This window comes from Muntiacus reevesi, chromosome 15 (assembly GCF_963930625.1).
Source record: "Muntiacus reevesi chromosome 15, mMunRee1.1, whole genome shotgun sequence".
Taxonomy (NCBI): Eukaryota; Metazoa; Chordata; class Mammalia; order Artiodactyla; family Cervidae; genus Muntiacus; species Muntiacus reevesi.
Window position 1 is genome coordinate 26,066,743 of NC_089263.1, and position 15,551 is coordinate 26,082,293.

A 15,551-nucleotide genomic window follows, 5' to 3' on the forward strand; every position below is an offset into this window, starting at 1 on the left:
GGTAGCAGCAGGGGTCGAGGGCTGGTGACAGAGCGGGGACAAGGGGGGCCCAAGGCAGAGACAGATCTTGACTCATCTTCCCACTCACTCTGGCGCCCCCTGGGAGCCCCCACCTCTGAACCTCAGTCTCCTCTCCTTCCTGTCTGTTAAATGGGCATGACGGCAGTGTGCATCTGACAGGGATGTTTATGCAGAAAGAGGAAGCAGTTGATCAACGGCCAAGTGCTGTTTAGCTCCTGGCTGAGCCTGCAGAAGCGCAGGCTCCGGTGCGCATAGGACACACCTGCGTGTGCCAGGTGCTGGCCTCGAGGCCATCTGAGCCTGTGCCCTGTGTGCCCGGCCAAGGGGACAGCTGGGTCCTGCCTGCAGAGGTGTCAGGAGCGGTGTGGTCAACACGGGGGACCTGGGCTGGGATCTGCCTGTCTGGTACATTCTGTCTCCTTCCCCAGCTGCTTGGGCTGGGGTCTGAGGCTGTGTCCAGATGGTCAAGCTCAGGTGCACTGGCTTCCGCAGGACAGCAGCCCCTCCAGGCAACTCTGCCGTGGCTGGACTCACTCACACATCACACAGCAGGTTTGCTGCCTGGCTCTGCCCACTGCTGGCTAGATGGATGGAGTGTGGGGGCCCCAGGAGGGCTGCTCCACGAGGGCACTGCACTAGGTCCTGGAGCTACACCGTCCTGAATCTCGCACGTAAATCTCAGTAAAAGTGAGCTGCTCTTCTGAAGCCACAGAGGATATGGAGTTGTGGGTTTTTTTTCTTCCATTTTATTGATGTGCAGTTGACTTAAATGCTGTGTTAATTTCTGCTGTACAGTACCTAAGTTACACAAATGTATACATTCCCTTCATGTTTTTCCATTATGGTTTATCACAGGATGTTGAATGTAGTTCCCTGTGCTACGCAGGTCTTGGTTTTTGAGAATAGTGCTGTTATGACTGGGTATATGTCCAGGAGTGGGGCTGCTGGATCATATGGCAATGGAGTTAAGATGAAACCAGAAACTTCCTTAGGATCCTAAACTTTCTCAGATCACAGCACCCTTCATGTTGCCTTAATTTCACATAGTCTCCAGGACAAAAGAAATACCTAACAGCTCTGCTTATTAAATAGTTAGGCTGAGTGATTTAGTATTTGTCCTAAAAACTTTGAAGCTGATTGCAAAGTAAGATTGAAACAAATTTAGTTCATCCTCATTCACAGTTGCTCACTAGTGAAGGAGAGTCTTGTTAGAAGTGTTTGGGTACCACCCTCATTTCCTGGTCAGTGTTGACTTTTTTTTTTTTTTCCCCTCCCCCTCCAGTGTTGACTTTTGTGTGGGACTCACTTATTGGAAAAAATTTTCAGTGCTTTGTATTTATTTCTCTTTTATTTTTAAAATTTTGAAAGTATGATAACACATTTACAGAAGACTTGGAAAATACAGAACAAAGTTATATATAGTTCCACTGTATATTACAATTTTTAAGTAGCTAAATTAAGATTTTTAGCTGGAGTTTCAATATCAAACTCTGAATAATTAATAGAGTAAACATACAGAGCAGAAGGATATAATAGACCTGAAAAGCACTATGAACTAAGTCAACATAATTTTTTTTTGCACTTTGTTTGATGTCCCTGGATATGTTCCAGTGTTCCTAGTTTATAGCCTGTGGGAACTGGAATAAAATTTGTATCCTACTGTTGTGTGAAAATTGTATAAATCAGGTATATTTAGTGCCTTTTTAAAAAAAAAACTGTGGTAAAATACACCATGAAATTGACTCTCTTCACTGTTTTTAAGTGTTCAGTTCTGTGGCATTAAGTACATTCATGTTGTTTGCAGCCATCACCACCATCCATGTTCAGAATTCTTTAATCTTGTGAAACTGAGACTTTCTCCCCACTAAATATTAACTCCCCTAATCAGCTCTGTTGCCCAGATAGGCCTGGAAATGGTGGCCTCGCCATCAGCAGAAAGATACCCAGGCTCTTGACGGTGGGTTTGAAATTCAATTTTCTGCTAAAGGAAACTAGGACTCCTCAGACAAATGGCAGATTCTGGGTCAAGAATAGGAACTGTACAAGCTGTACCTGGAACATTTTGTCAGAGCAGAGGAACCTTCAGGCCCACTGGCATGGTATTAAAAGGACCTGGGACTTGAAGAGACCAAAGATGGGACACTTTGAACATCAGCAAGAGGAAAAACTGCAGCAGATTGAAATGCATCTAAGAAGTTTAAATCTGGAGTTCATTTTTTTAAAAAAATTGAAGTATAGATCATTTACAATGTTGTGTTAGTTTCAGGTGTATAGTACTGTTATTCAGTTATACATGTATCTATTTTGTTTCGGATTCTTTTCCATTATAGGTTAACAGAATATTGAGTAGAGTTCCCTGTGCTATACAGGAGGGCCTTGCTGGTTATCCATTTTGTATATAGTAGTGTATATATGGTAATTCCAGACTCCTAATTTATCCCTCTTCCCTTTCTGCTTTAGTAAGCATAAACTTGTTTTCTATGTATGTGAGTCTATTTCTGTTTTGTAAATAAGTTTGTAACCTTTTTTAGATTCCACATATAAGGCATGTGTTCGTGCATGCTACGTTGCTTCAGTTGTGTCTCACTCTCTGTAACCCTACGGACAATCGCCCGCCAGGCTCCTGTGTTCATGGGATTCTCCAGGCAAGAATATTAGAAAAATGTGAAAAGTGAAAGTCGCTTAGTTGTGTTCCACTCTTTGCAACCCCATGGACTGTAGCCTGCCAAGCTCTTCTGTCCATGGAATTCTCCAGGCCAGAATACTGGAGTGGGTTGCCATTCCCTTCTCCAGGGGATCTTCCCAACACAGGGATTGAACCCAGGTCTCCTGCATTGCAGGTGGATTGGAGTGGGCTGCTATTTCCTCGTCCAGAGAATCTTCCTGACTCAGGGATCAAACCTTTGTCTCTTAGGTCTCCTACATTGGCATCCAGGTTATTTACCACTAGCGCTACCTGGGAAGTCCTGTATAAATGATATCATATGGTACTTGTCTTTCTCTGACTGTCTGTCTGACTTAACTTCACTTAGTACGATCATCTCTAGGTCCATCCATGTGACTGCAAATGGCATTAGTTCATTCTTTTTCTGGCTGAGTAATAGTCCATTGTGTATATGTACCACATCTTTTTCACCTATTTCTCTGTTGATGGACATTTACGTTGCTTCTTTGTTCTGGCTTTTGTAACTAGTGCTACAGTGAACACTGGGGTGTATGTATCTTTTCGAATTAGAGTTTTCTGTAACTTCTGAATGATACTGAGGAAAAAAAACAACCTAATTGGTCACCTTTGGAGAATGACTTTTTTGAACTTTGATAAATAACAGAAAAGATTGAATTGTTTGTCTTGCTTCCTTGTACGAGCTGCAGCACTGGGCAGCCCGGTGGCAGGTGAACCCCTTCTGTGTTCAGAAGGGGTCCAGCATGTGGATGCATGAATGGACACCCTGGGTGGCAGTGCTGATGCCAGGGGATGTAGCAGAGAGTGGTGTCTGGAGCTCCTGCCTCTTGAGGGAGGAAGAGCACCACGTTGCCAGGAAAGTCGTTTGCCTCCAGATTCTAATCTGAACCCAACTCAGCCTCCATTTCCCACCACCAGTCTGTTGGAGTGCAGAGGTCAGGGGATGGTGTTCCCAGCTGTAGGGCAGTCATCAAAATCTCAATCAAGGGAAATGCCCTCTCAACAAATGATTCGGTGTCTGCAGTGAATTAATTGCAAGGGTAGATAGAGAAGTAGAGGCCGATGGATTGAAAGTGATGTGATCAGTGTTGAGGGCTGGGTGATCAGTGGGAAATGGTTAAGGAGAGGTGAGATGGTGATGACCGCACAGTCAAGGCGGTCAGGGCGCACACGGTGGGGTCTTGGTGTCTGAGCAGCACTGGGGAGGCCTCAGGTGGCTGGCACGGTCTATCTCTTTACCTGGCTGGGGTTGCCAGGGTGTTTAATAGTCATGTATCAGGACTCCTAGGTGGTGCTAGTGGTAAAGAACCTGTCTGCCAGTGCAGGCGACATAATGAGACTTGAGTTCAGTCCTTGGGTTGGGAAGATATTTTAGAGAAGGGCATGGCAACCCACTCCATCCCCTGGACAGAGGAACTTGGTGGGCTATTTTCTATGGGGTCGCAAAGGAGTCGGACACAACTGAAGTGACAAAGCATAGTAGGCTAAACTATTTGCCTTATGCTGTGTTTTTTGTTTTTTGGTTTCTTTTTTTTTTGCTTGAGGGTTATTTTGACAAAAAAAAAAAAAAAGATTCAGAAAGTCTTGAGGGTGAGCAGTCAGCTGATCCTAGGGGTGTAAGCTTCTCCCCTTCCTGCGACAGTAGTCGCTGCCTCTCTTATTTTCTTAGAACTTTTATTGTAAATTTACCCATAAATATACTTGTGTCTTTGGTTCTGTGCTTTCTAAAGGGTATTGGAGTTTGTTTTTTTGTGTATGTGACTTTTATTCTGTTTTCTTTCCTGTAAGGAACTGTGTTAGGTCAGGTCCTCTGAGAAGCAGACCCAAGGCAGGATTAAATATGTGTGGATGTTTTTGAGGGAGCAACTTGCAAGGAAACTGGGGAGGGGGAGTGTCAGAAGGGAGGGAGTGGGTGGGAGGAGGTGCCGGCAGCCATTGTGGGAGGTCCCACCCATGACGAGGTCATGAAGAAAATACCTGACACCCAAGGCCGTTCAGGATCCCATCCATGACGAGGTCATGAGGAAAATACCTGGCACCCAAGGCCGTTCAGGACCCCATTCATGACGAGGTCATGAAGAAAATACCTGACACCCAAGGCCGTTCAGGATCCCACCCATGACGAGGTCATGAGGAAAAAACCTGACGTGCACGGCCGTTCAGGATACAAGGGACCCTCCAGGTTGGCCTCGGCCTCTACCCCATCCTGTATCCTCCCCCCTTTTCTGCTGTTGTTCTTGTTTGCCCTGCTGCAGATTCTTGTGTTGCCTGCCGAGAGCTCTCCTGCTCCTCTTTCATTGAATAAAGAGCAACTTAAAACCCTAATTAATAAATCTCCTCGACGCTGGTACCCTATGAAGGGGCCAGGGATGAAAGAAATGCTTCAATTTAAACCCTTTTGCTGGCATTCTGGCTTGTTTGATAAATGTGTGCTCCCATTGCAAGAGATTAGCTGGTGACTTCTTACAGGTAGTTAACTTTTAGACTAAGAGCCTGTTTTGTGCTATATCTGCTGTTTTTGCAATCCTTCGCATTTCTGTTCCTTTAATGTAATCCTATCTAGTTCCCATAGAGATGACGCCTAATAGAAAGAAAATAGATTAACGACAAAAAGACAGGGTCGGTTACTGAAGTTGCTTAAAGTTATACCAGGTGCAAGCCATAAACTGTCAACAGGCCTGAAGGCCAAAAGATATTATACATACAGATTAACCATAAAAAAGGCCCTAATAGGCACAGAGCCCTTCGGGGGGTGAGGAAGCACTGTTAGAAAACACAAAAAATATTATTTTAAAAGTGGTTATTGGATCAACGTTTGATTGCTGTTAATGTGCTGAGGTTGTGCAGTGGAAACTATTGTTAATATAGTTAAAGATCTAGAAAAATAAGAGTTTAGCCCTAGAGTAAAAACAATAAGACAATTGTTAATTTTAACCAGGAGTGCTAAACAGGGGCTGCCTCACCAGAGCCGCAGAGTCTTTGTGTGCTAAACTTTTTAGATAAATTTAGCTGAGAACTTAGCAAAAAGACTGACTTTTGTGTTAACAGGATTGTATTTCTATTATGTTGCAACCTGCTGTATCATGAGACTGCCACTTTTCTGTTTTCTGCTAAGCTCAAGGCCAAAGGATAATGTACAAAAATCTATGGAAAAAGACTCTCATAAACAAAAAATATACAGAGAACACCTGGTTTTGTGAAGGACAAGCTGGTGTAATGTGTGCTTATCTCCCCCTTAGAAATGTACCAACTTAGGGTATAAACACTACGGTGAAAAATAAAACGCTGCCAGACTCTGCTGCACATCCCGGTCTGGTCTCTCTCTCTCTCTCTCTCTCTCTCTCTCTCTCTCTCTCTCTCTCTCTCTCTCTGGTCTCTCTCTCTCTCTCTCTCTGGTCTCTCTCTCTCTCTCTCTCTCTCTCTCTCTCTCTCTCTCTCTCTCTCTCTCTCTCTCTCTCTGGTCTCTCTCTCTCTCTCTCTCTCTCTCATCCTGAGGGTACTCCTGGATCCTGCTGGGGCAAGAACCCTGGCATGGAGGTGTCAGTTGCAGCCCAAGGAAGGCAGAGGCTGAGATGGTTAGATGGCATCACCAACTCAATGGACACGAGACTGAGCAAACTCTGGGAGATAGTGAAGGACAGGGAAGTCTGGCATGCTGCAGTCCATGGATTTGCAAAGAGTTGGACACGGCTGAGCGACTGAACAATAACAATAAGGAAGGCAGAGCTGCCTGAATGTGCCCACGTAGGGCCCATGGGCATATAGCAATATGGATGGACCTAGAGATTATCATACTGAGTCAGACAGAAAGACATATACCATATGATATCACTTATATGTGAAATCTTAAATGTGATACAAATGAACCTACCTATAATACAGAAATGGACTCACAGATCCAGAGAACTGAGTTATGGTGGCCAAGGAGGGTGGGGGGAAAAAGGTTGGGAGTTTGGGGTTAGCAGATGTAAACTATAATATCTAGGATGGATAAACAACAAGGTCCTACAGTATAGCCCAGAGAACTGTATTCAATATCCTGTGATAAACTATGATGGAAAAGAATATGGAAAAAATATATAGAGACCTGAAATCATTTTACTGTGCAGCAGAAGCTAATACAACATTGTAAATCAAGTATATTTCAATTATATATATAAGCAGAGACCCTCAACATGTTTGCCTACAGCCCCCACCACAGAGGTGGTGAACACTCTCCTGGCCCCATATCTGCTGGGCCTTTTCTGAGGACCGGACCTCACATTGGAAAAAAAAAAAAATGTTTTATAAGGGTCCTGGTTAAAGTCCTGGAGGGCAGTGAAAGGTGTGGAGCATATCCTTATAGAAACACCAAGACACTATTTATTACACAAAAATAAGACACAGTTTGTATATTTAATAGGGGAAGAGTCAGATGATGTTTATTGGGACAGGAAACATTATATAACCATTAAATAATACTTAATAGAGGGTTTCTACTGCATTCTCTTTCTTCATGTTTCACTTGAAATGTTTCTCGGGACATCCCTGGCAGTCTAGTGGTTAAGACAGTGCTGCCAATGCAAGGGGCCTGAGTTCAATCCTTGGTCAAGGAACTAAAATCCCATCGTGGTGTGACTGAAAGATTTAAAAAAAAAGTTTCTCCACTCCTTGTATATAGTAGGAAAAAAAGCGTTCATGGGATTTAAGCCGGTGTGGGTTGCTCTCCTGTTCACTCCTGTTCAAGCCCAGCAGTCAGGACCATCATTTCCAGTTCCCCAGGATGGAAAGGCCATCCATCTGTTCATTAAATATAATGCTCAGGGACTGACAGTAAATGGAAGTCTGAATTGAAACAAGGACCTCCTGTCTTCATCTTTAATAGGAGACTTTCTCTTAGACCACAAGTGTGCCATAGGTTAATTCTGCAGACCTTCAACAACGGGACCTCCGCCTGGGGCAGCCAGCCTGGGTCCTTCCATTTGTATCCACCGACGAGAGAATGATTTGCAACATCAAGCACTGGAAAAGCCGACAATAGCACTGTATTTAATGGGGGAAAACTTTCCTTTTAATGTTGGCCGTGACAGGTCTTTGTTGCAGCTTGTGGGCTTTCTCTAGTTGTGGGACATGGTCTTAGTTGCCCCTTGGTATATGGGGTCTTATGAATAGTTCCCCAACCAGGAATTGAACCCTAGTCCCCTGCATTAGAAAGTGGGTTCTTTTTTGTATATAATTTTATTTATTTAGTTATTTATTTATGGTTGCATTGCGTCTTCATTGCTGCACGGACTTTTCTCTAGTTGTAGTGAGCAGGGGCTACTCTCCAGTACAGTGTGAGGGTTTCTTATTGCAAGTGCTTCTCTTGTTGCGGAGCACTGGCTCTAAGACATGCAAACTTCAGCTTCTTCTTTGTGAAAACAGCAAATGGTGGACGACGCCGGTGCTGTGGGAGGACCCGGAGGCCCCGGAAGCCCCGGAGGCCCCGGGGTCCCCGGAATGGGAAGCCCTGGAAGCTTCCACGTAGGCTTCCGTAGTAGCGTCCGCCCGGGGTCGGGGCTGGGGCAGAGGCCGCGGAGCTCGCGGAGGCAAGGCCGAGGACAAGAAATGGCTCCCGGTTGCTAAGGTGGGCCGCCTGGTCAAGGACATAAAGATCAAGTCCCTGGAGGAGATCTACCTTTTCTCTCTGCCCATCAAGGAGTCTGAGATTATTGACTTTTTCCTGGGAGCATCCCTCAAGGATGAGGTTTTGAAGATTATGCCCGTGCAAAAGCAGATGCGTGCTGGCCAGCGAACCAGGTTCAAGGCATTTGTTGCCATCGGGGATTACAATGGACATGTCGGTCTGGGTGTCAAGTGCTCCAAGCAAGTAGCCAATGCCATCCGTGGGGCCATCATCCTGGCCAAGCTGTCCATCGTCCCCGTGTGAAGAGGCTACTGGGGGAACAAGATCGGCAAGCCCCACATGGTTCCTTGCAAGGTGACTGGCTGCTGCGGCTTCGTGCGGGGGCGCCTTATCCCTGCCCCCAGTTGCACTGGCATCGTCTCCGCCCCTGTGCCCAAGAAGCTGCTGCTGATGGCCGGCATCGACGACTGCTACACTTCTGCCAGGGGCTGCACCGCCACCCTGGGCAACTTTGCCAAGGCCACTTTTGATGCCATTTCCAAGACCTACAGTTACCTCACCTCTGACCTCTGGAAAGAGACGGTGTTCACCAAGTCTCCATATCAAGAATTCACTGACCATCTTGTGAAGACCCACACCAGAGTCTCTGTGCAGAGGACGCAGCCCCCAGTTGTAGCCACCACATAATTTTATAAAGAGAATAATAAAGTGAATGAAACTGGGGGAAAAAAAAAAAGACATGCAAACTTCAGTAGTTGCAGTTACTGGACTAAGTTGTTCTGAAGCAGGTAGGATCTTCCCAGATCAGTAGTCAAATCTATGTCTCCTGCATTGTGCAGTTGGATTCTTTACCACTGAACCACCAGGGAAGTCTGTAATGGGGAAAACTTTAAAAAGAAAATAGGTTCATTCACAGAGGCCAGCCAAGCTCTATTGGATCCTGAGGCCCAAAGAAACAAATCAGTAATAATCAATCTTTTCTTTAACATTTTAATATCTTGTTCACTGTGGATGTTTTTGCATTAATTTTTAGTTTTTTTATAAAGTCTTGTGTTAAAATTGTATCTGTTTTGATTCCTGAGTTTTTTGACACCCTCTTAAATCTTGTGCCCGAGATGAGGGTCATGCCTACCTTACCATGGACCAGCCCTGGTTAAAAAATAAAGGCATTTTCCTTAATAGATACTTGTTTTTTTCTTTCTGACTCACTTCACTCTATGTGGGATTCTCAGTCGTTTCAGTAATGTCTGACTCTGTGACTCTGTAGACTGCAGCCAGCCAGGCTCTTCTGTCCATGGGATTATCCAGGCAAGAATACTGGAGTGGGTTGCTATGCCTTCCTCCAGGGATCTTCCTGACCCAGGAACCGAACACCCATCTGTATGTCTCCTGCTTTGGGAGGTGAGTTCTTTACCACTAGCACCACCTGGGAAGCCTGTATGACAGTCCCGTGCTCTGTGGTGACCTAAATGGGAAGGAAATCTAAAAAGGGGGGGTATATGTATACGTGTAGCTGATTCACTTTGCTGTGCAGCAGATACTAACAACACTGGGAAGCAACTACAAGAAAATTTTTTAAAAGTAAAGGTATTTTCATTACAATTGGGAAAAAGTCAGGGATGCCCAGTAACTCCATCATGTAACTGAAAGGTCAGGGCAGCCACATGGAATGCTGGAAAAGAGAAATGGTCAACTATAAGTATTAGAATTTCAAAATGGGCTTTTAGGGTTTCCCTGGTGATCCAGTGGTAAAGAAGCTGCCTGCTATTGCAGGAGACATGGGTTTGTTCCCTGATCCAGGAATGTCCCACATGCTGTGGAGCAACTAAGCCCATGTTCTTCAATTATTGAGCCTGTGCTCTAGAGCCTGAAAGTCAAAACTAATGAGCCCACATGCCTCAACTAGTGAAGCCCATGCACCCTAGAGCCCGTGCTCCCCAACAAGCAAAGCCACTGCAGTGCAGTGAGAAGCCCATGCACTGCAACTAGAGAATAGCCCCTACGCGTCATAACTAGAGAAAAGCCCCTGCAGTAAGATGCAGCACAGTCAAAAATAAATAAATAAAAAGACTGATACAAGATCAGAGTTCTTTTTTTTTTTTTTTTAATGTACCAGCAAGAGGTATATAAGAGAAAAATCTGTTCCCCATAGGTACAAAAACATCTGTCTTAGAATAAGCTTCCTGTGTCTACAGCTATGTAGAAACCCACAGTGCTGTTGACATTTAAGGCTTGAATAAACAGGGAGACATATCTTGAGTGAAAAGACCTGATGTCGTGTGTATAAAATGCCATCACTGTTGGGCAGTATGAAGTAGGGTGCGAGATGATTTTTCAGCAGACTGGCTGCAGTGACTTGGCCACTTGGATTTCTTAGTTGAGGTGGGAGAAGGAAGGAGCCTCTATTTTTTAAATGTGGACAGAGGTGGGCTGTTCTCAGTCACATCTCTTTGATTCAGGGGACAACGTGCACACCACCTGGGGGGCAGGAAGTGTTCACTTGGAAGTTCCCTGGCCTGTGAGCTGCGCCACCGCCCCAGTTGCCAGGAATGCAAACTCCCCACGAGAGGGACTAGACATGTCCCCTTGGAGTGGGCAGGTCTGGCCACCATCTGTAACTTTGATTCGTTTTGTTTTTTACACAAATGCATTTATTTAATATAGATATGTATTTTCATAAATGAGTATAGTATTTTATAACCTGTGTGTTTTACTTATTGTATTTTTCATGAAATGGTTGTAATATTTTTAATGACTGTAATACTCATCAAACTATTTTATAGTAATGTACAAGTTGTGTGTTATTGGACATTAAATAATTTTGCTTCTCCTTATTTTAGACAATGTAATGGTGAGATGGACATCCTTTTTAGGCTACATCTTTGTGCAAATACATGATTGTTTATCTAGTGTACATTCCTAGACTTGGAATTGCCAGACCAGAAGGCATACATCTTTAGAAAGGTTTTTAATCCCCATTTGCAAATTACTTTCCAGAAAGGTTACGCTTTTTAAAAATTATAGCCATTTTCATTTTTGTCCTCTGTCATCTCTTTATTGAACTGTAATTGCTTTACAGTGTGTTAGTTTCTGCTGTGCGGCAAAGTGAACATGGGGAGTCTGCTGTAAAGTGATGCTCCGTACTCTTGGTGCATCCTCGTGGTCACCTGTGTTCTAGGAAACACTGGACATCTTGCCTCTCCCTGGGAGCAGGTCTCTGAAATGTTCCCACCAGTTTCAGGTTTGGGGATGGGGTGACTGAGGAGGATGCCCAGACCCTGCAGGGTCCATCTCAGTGACAGTTTTCTTGCTGTGGGACCACGTCTGGTGTGTGAGCTGCTCTGGGGAAGCACTGTGGATCTGCCTGCTTCTAGCGATGCTGTAGAGACAAGAGCACACGTGAGCTGCTCACATTCCCTAGAGGACGGGAAGGGGGTTTTCACTGACCTCCCTTCCCCCAGCCCCCCATCCCCCACCGTCTCCCCAAGGGGCTGGAAGAGAAATCCTGTGAGTCTCGTGCCTGCTCAGAATTGTCCCGGGACTCTGGTTTGTGGGATGAGATGTAGGGTTCTGGATGGTGGGGTTCAGGACCTCCCTGGTTGGGCCCATTGGATCTTTGCAGTGCCCTGCACTACCATGACCCCTGGAGTGGCAGCCACGTCCTTTGCACCCTCCTGGGTCCCCTGTTCTGGTGGCCCACAGTGCTGTCCTTCCTCTGGTGCCCCTCCATCCTGGGCCCCCGCCACATCGAGCCTGTGAGGCTGGGGCTCACATCCAGTGTCTGTGTGGCGCTCAGCCTGGACGATTCCTGGCAAATCCCGTCAGTGGTGTTGTTTGGAGCGAAGAGGAAGCAGAGGTTTGTGTGTGCTGGGAGTCTGAGGGGAGCGGTAGGGAGACTGGAGATGGGCTTCAGGGGCAGCAGATTAGCCTTGGAAGAAGGGACACCTCCTCCCTGGCTTCATCATGATTTTGGAATGAAGTCTTCTCTTTCTTTTTGAGAGCAAATAACCTGATCTTATAACCGTTGCCTCGGTCACCTGGGCTCCTCCACCTAGGAACCATCTTCATGAAGTCATTAGTGAGATGGCCAGCAAGCACATGGAAAGATGCTCAGCATTACTGATCATGAGGGAAATGAAAATCATAACTACAGTAGGGTACCATCTCACACTGGCCAGAGAGCCCACTGTTAGACAGTCTACAAATAATAAATGCTGGAGAGAGTGTGGTGAAAAGGGAACCTTCCTACACTGGTGCTGGGAATGTCAATTGGTGCAGCCACTATGGAGAACAGTATGGAGATTCCTTAAAATACTAAAAATAGAGCTATTATCTCCAAGTATTAAATATTTGAAAGAAAAATTTCCAAAATATAAAATAAAAATAAAAATAGAGCTATTATATGATCCAGCAACCCCACTCCTGGGCTTATATTCAAAAAAGACACATGCACCCTATTGTTCAGTACAGCACTATTTACAGTAACCAAAATGTAGAAACAACCTCAGTGTCTATCCACAGATGAATGAATAAAGATGATGTGGTACACGTATACTATGGAATATTACTCAGCCATAAAAAATGAAAGAATGCCATTTGCACCAATATGGATGGACCTAGAGATGATCATATTAAGTGAAGTAAATAAAGACAAATGTCATATAATATCATCATATCTGAAAATGACATAAATGAACTTAATTACAAAACAGAAACAGATTCACAGACATAGAAAATAAACTATGGTTACCAAAGGGGAAAGAGTGAGGAGAGGAATAAATAGGGAGTTTGGAATTAACAGATACACACTACTTTATGTAAACTAAACAATCAACGAAGACCTATGGTACAGGATGGGGAAACATATTCAATACCTTGTAATAATATAAGATGGAAAAGGGTCTGAAAAAGAATATAGATATATATACATACACACACATGGATGTATATAACTGAATCACTCTGCTGTATACCAGAAACTAACATAGCATGGTTAGTTAACTGTATGTCAAATAAATAAAAGAGAAGTCATGAATGAGCGGGGAGTTGGGGGGAAGCAGCAGGTGTCCTGGGGAGTCGCCAGGGCCCCCTTTTCCTCCTCCAGCCCTGGTGCCCTCCTGTCTCTGGCAGGGCTTGCAATGATCCTGACACCGGAGTCAGCTGAGGTGGGGTGTCCTGTCATCTGAACGGACACGGGTTACATCTCCTGGGCGTGCTCCTCGGGCCAGGTTCTGATTCTCCTGTCATCCTTCCTCCCTGCAATGGCTGCCTCCTGGTGACGATGGCCGTATGAGCCTCACCATGGCCCACTGGAAGCGTCAGAATGCAAAGAGCAGCCTGCTGGACCACAGGGTGAGGCCAGGACCAGAGCCCGAGAGCAACTGGCCCTGGAGCAGTACGTGCCCACTGGACTGGAGCTGGCGGCCCTGCGGCCCGAGAACCCGTTGCTGCCCAGAAGGGCGACCCCGATGGGTACTTCAGCTCAAACTAGAGTAAACAACACCTCAGAGGAGGAGGAATATGACGAGGAGCTACCCAAAGAGGAGGAGAGCATCACCTATTACATCCGCTACTGCCCTGAGGACAACAGCTACCAGCAGGGCACGGACTGCAGCGGGCAGAGCTACCTGGCCCACCTGGAGATGCCACCTGAAGATGGATGAGTGCCATGAGGCGGTGGAGGAGTGGACGGAGCCAGGGCCCGGCAACTCCCCGGAGGTCTGCCTGCTTGCCAAGGCTGGCTGCGGCCCCAGCAGACACGAGGGCAGGCCCAAATTGCTGAACCTCCCTCCTGAGGCCAAGCACTTCGTCGATGCCCAGAGGAGCTTCAGGACCAAGACCAGGACCCCGGAGGAGAGGCCCACGTGGCTCCAAGAGGAGGTAAGATTCTGGCTGACCCTGGGGAAGTGGAGGGAGGGGCCGAGAGCAAAGGTGTTTGTGTAGCCCGCAAGTCAGAACTTGAGCCAGCTCTCCACGTGTCCAGTTATTTGTGGACTTCCTTCACCCGTTGGATGCTTGTAGTAAATGCTGAGGCAATCTTGTTGAGGCTGATTGGCAGCCAGGGCTCCCGGCAGACACCCAGCCCCCAGCAGGGCTTGGTTCCTTCCCCTGCTTGCTCTGGATCTGCTCGGGTAGGGGTGGTTCCTGAGACTTGTCCCTCCCCAGGTGGTCTCAGTCAGTCACAGGGATCGGTACTGCTGGCACGTGCAGACAGCTGCAGCCAGTGGCTGGGGCAGCCCAGCAGCAAGGGGCCGCGACTGTGTGCATTTCACAGGGGTGGTTGAATCTGATGACACCTCTGAAAGCTTGAGGGCCTTAGTGTGATTGGCAGTTTGCTGTAAATAACCATTTTGCAAATAATTATTTGGAAGTTTGACAGTCTTGGAGAGGAAATGCATGCTAATGAGGCCAGTAGATTTAAGCGTAAGTGTACTTTCTCTTAATTATAGCAAAGTGTGTATTGTAATAAAACACTTTTGAAAAGCTGCTTTTCAAAAAAAAACTTACATGTGTATAAAAAGAAGATATGATTATTATATGCATGTGAAGGAACTTCTATTTGACTAATTCTATGGACAAATGAGAATGAACTGTTTTCATATATTTTTTTTTTTTACTGGGGTATAGTTGCTTTACAATGTTGTCTCTGCTGAACAACAAAGTGAATCTGCTGTACGTATACATATATTCCCCTCAATCTTGAACCTCCCATCCCGCCATCCCACCCCTCTAGGTCATCACAGAGCACGGAGCTGAGCTCTCTGTGCTACAATACAGCGCCTTCCCACTAGCTATCTGTTTTACACAGGGTAGCATATGTACCTCAGTGCTACTCTCTAGGGTATCATATGTACCTCAATGCTACTCTCTCAACTTGTCCCACCTTCCCCTTCCCACTGTGTCCACATGGCTGTTCTCTACATCCGTGTCTCTATTCCTTCCCTGCAAATAGGTTCATCTCTACCATTTTTCTAGGTTCCATACATATGCTTTAACATACAATATTTATTTTTCTCTTTCTGACTTCACTCTGTATGACAGACTGTAAGTCCATCCACATCTCTATAAATGACACAGTTTCATCACTTTTTATGGCTGAGTAATATTCCATTTCATATATGTGCTTTCATATTTTTTAAAGCCTTCATGAATATTATTTTTTCCCCAGAAGAGTTCATAAATTTGAGCAGTTTAGATCATGAAAGTTTGTGTTTGGGCAGCAAGTCCTATTGACTTACTGTT

At 45.5% G+C, this 15,551-nt stretch overlaps 1 pseudogene; it reads left to right on the forward strand.

Annotated features, from left to right (window-relative positions):
• Positions 1 to 8,110: 8,110 nt before the first annotated feature.
• LOC136147258 (small ribosomal subunit protein uS5 pseudogene) lies at positions 8,111 to 9,182 on the forward strand (annotated as a pseudogene).
• The last annotated feature ends 6,369 nt before the right edge of the window (positions 9,183 to 15,551 follow it).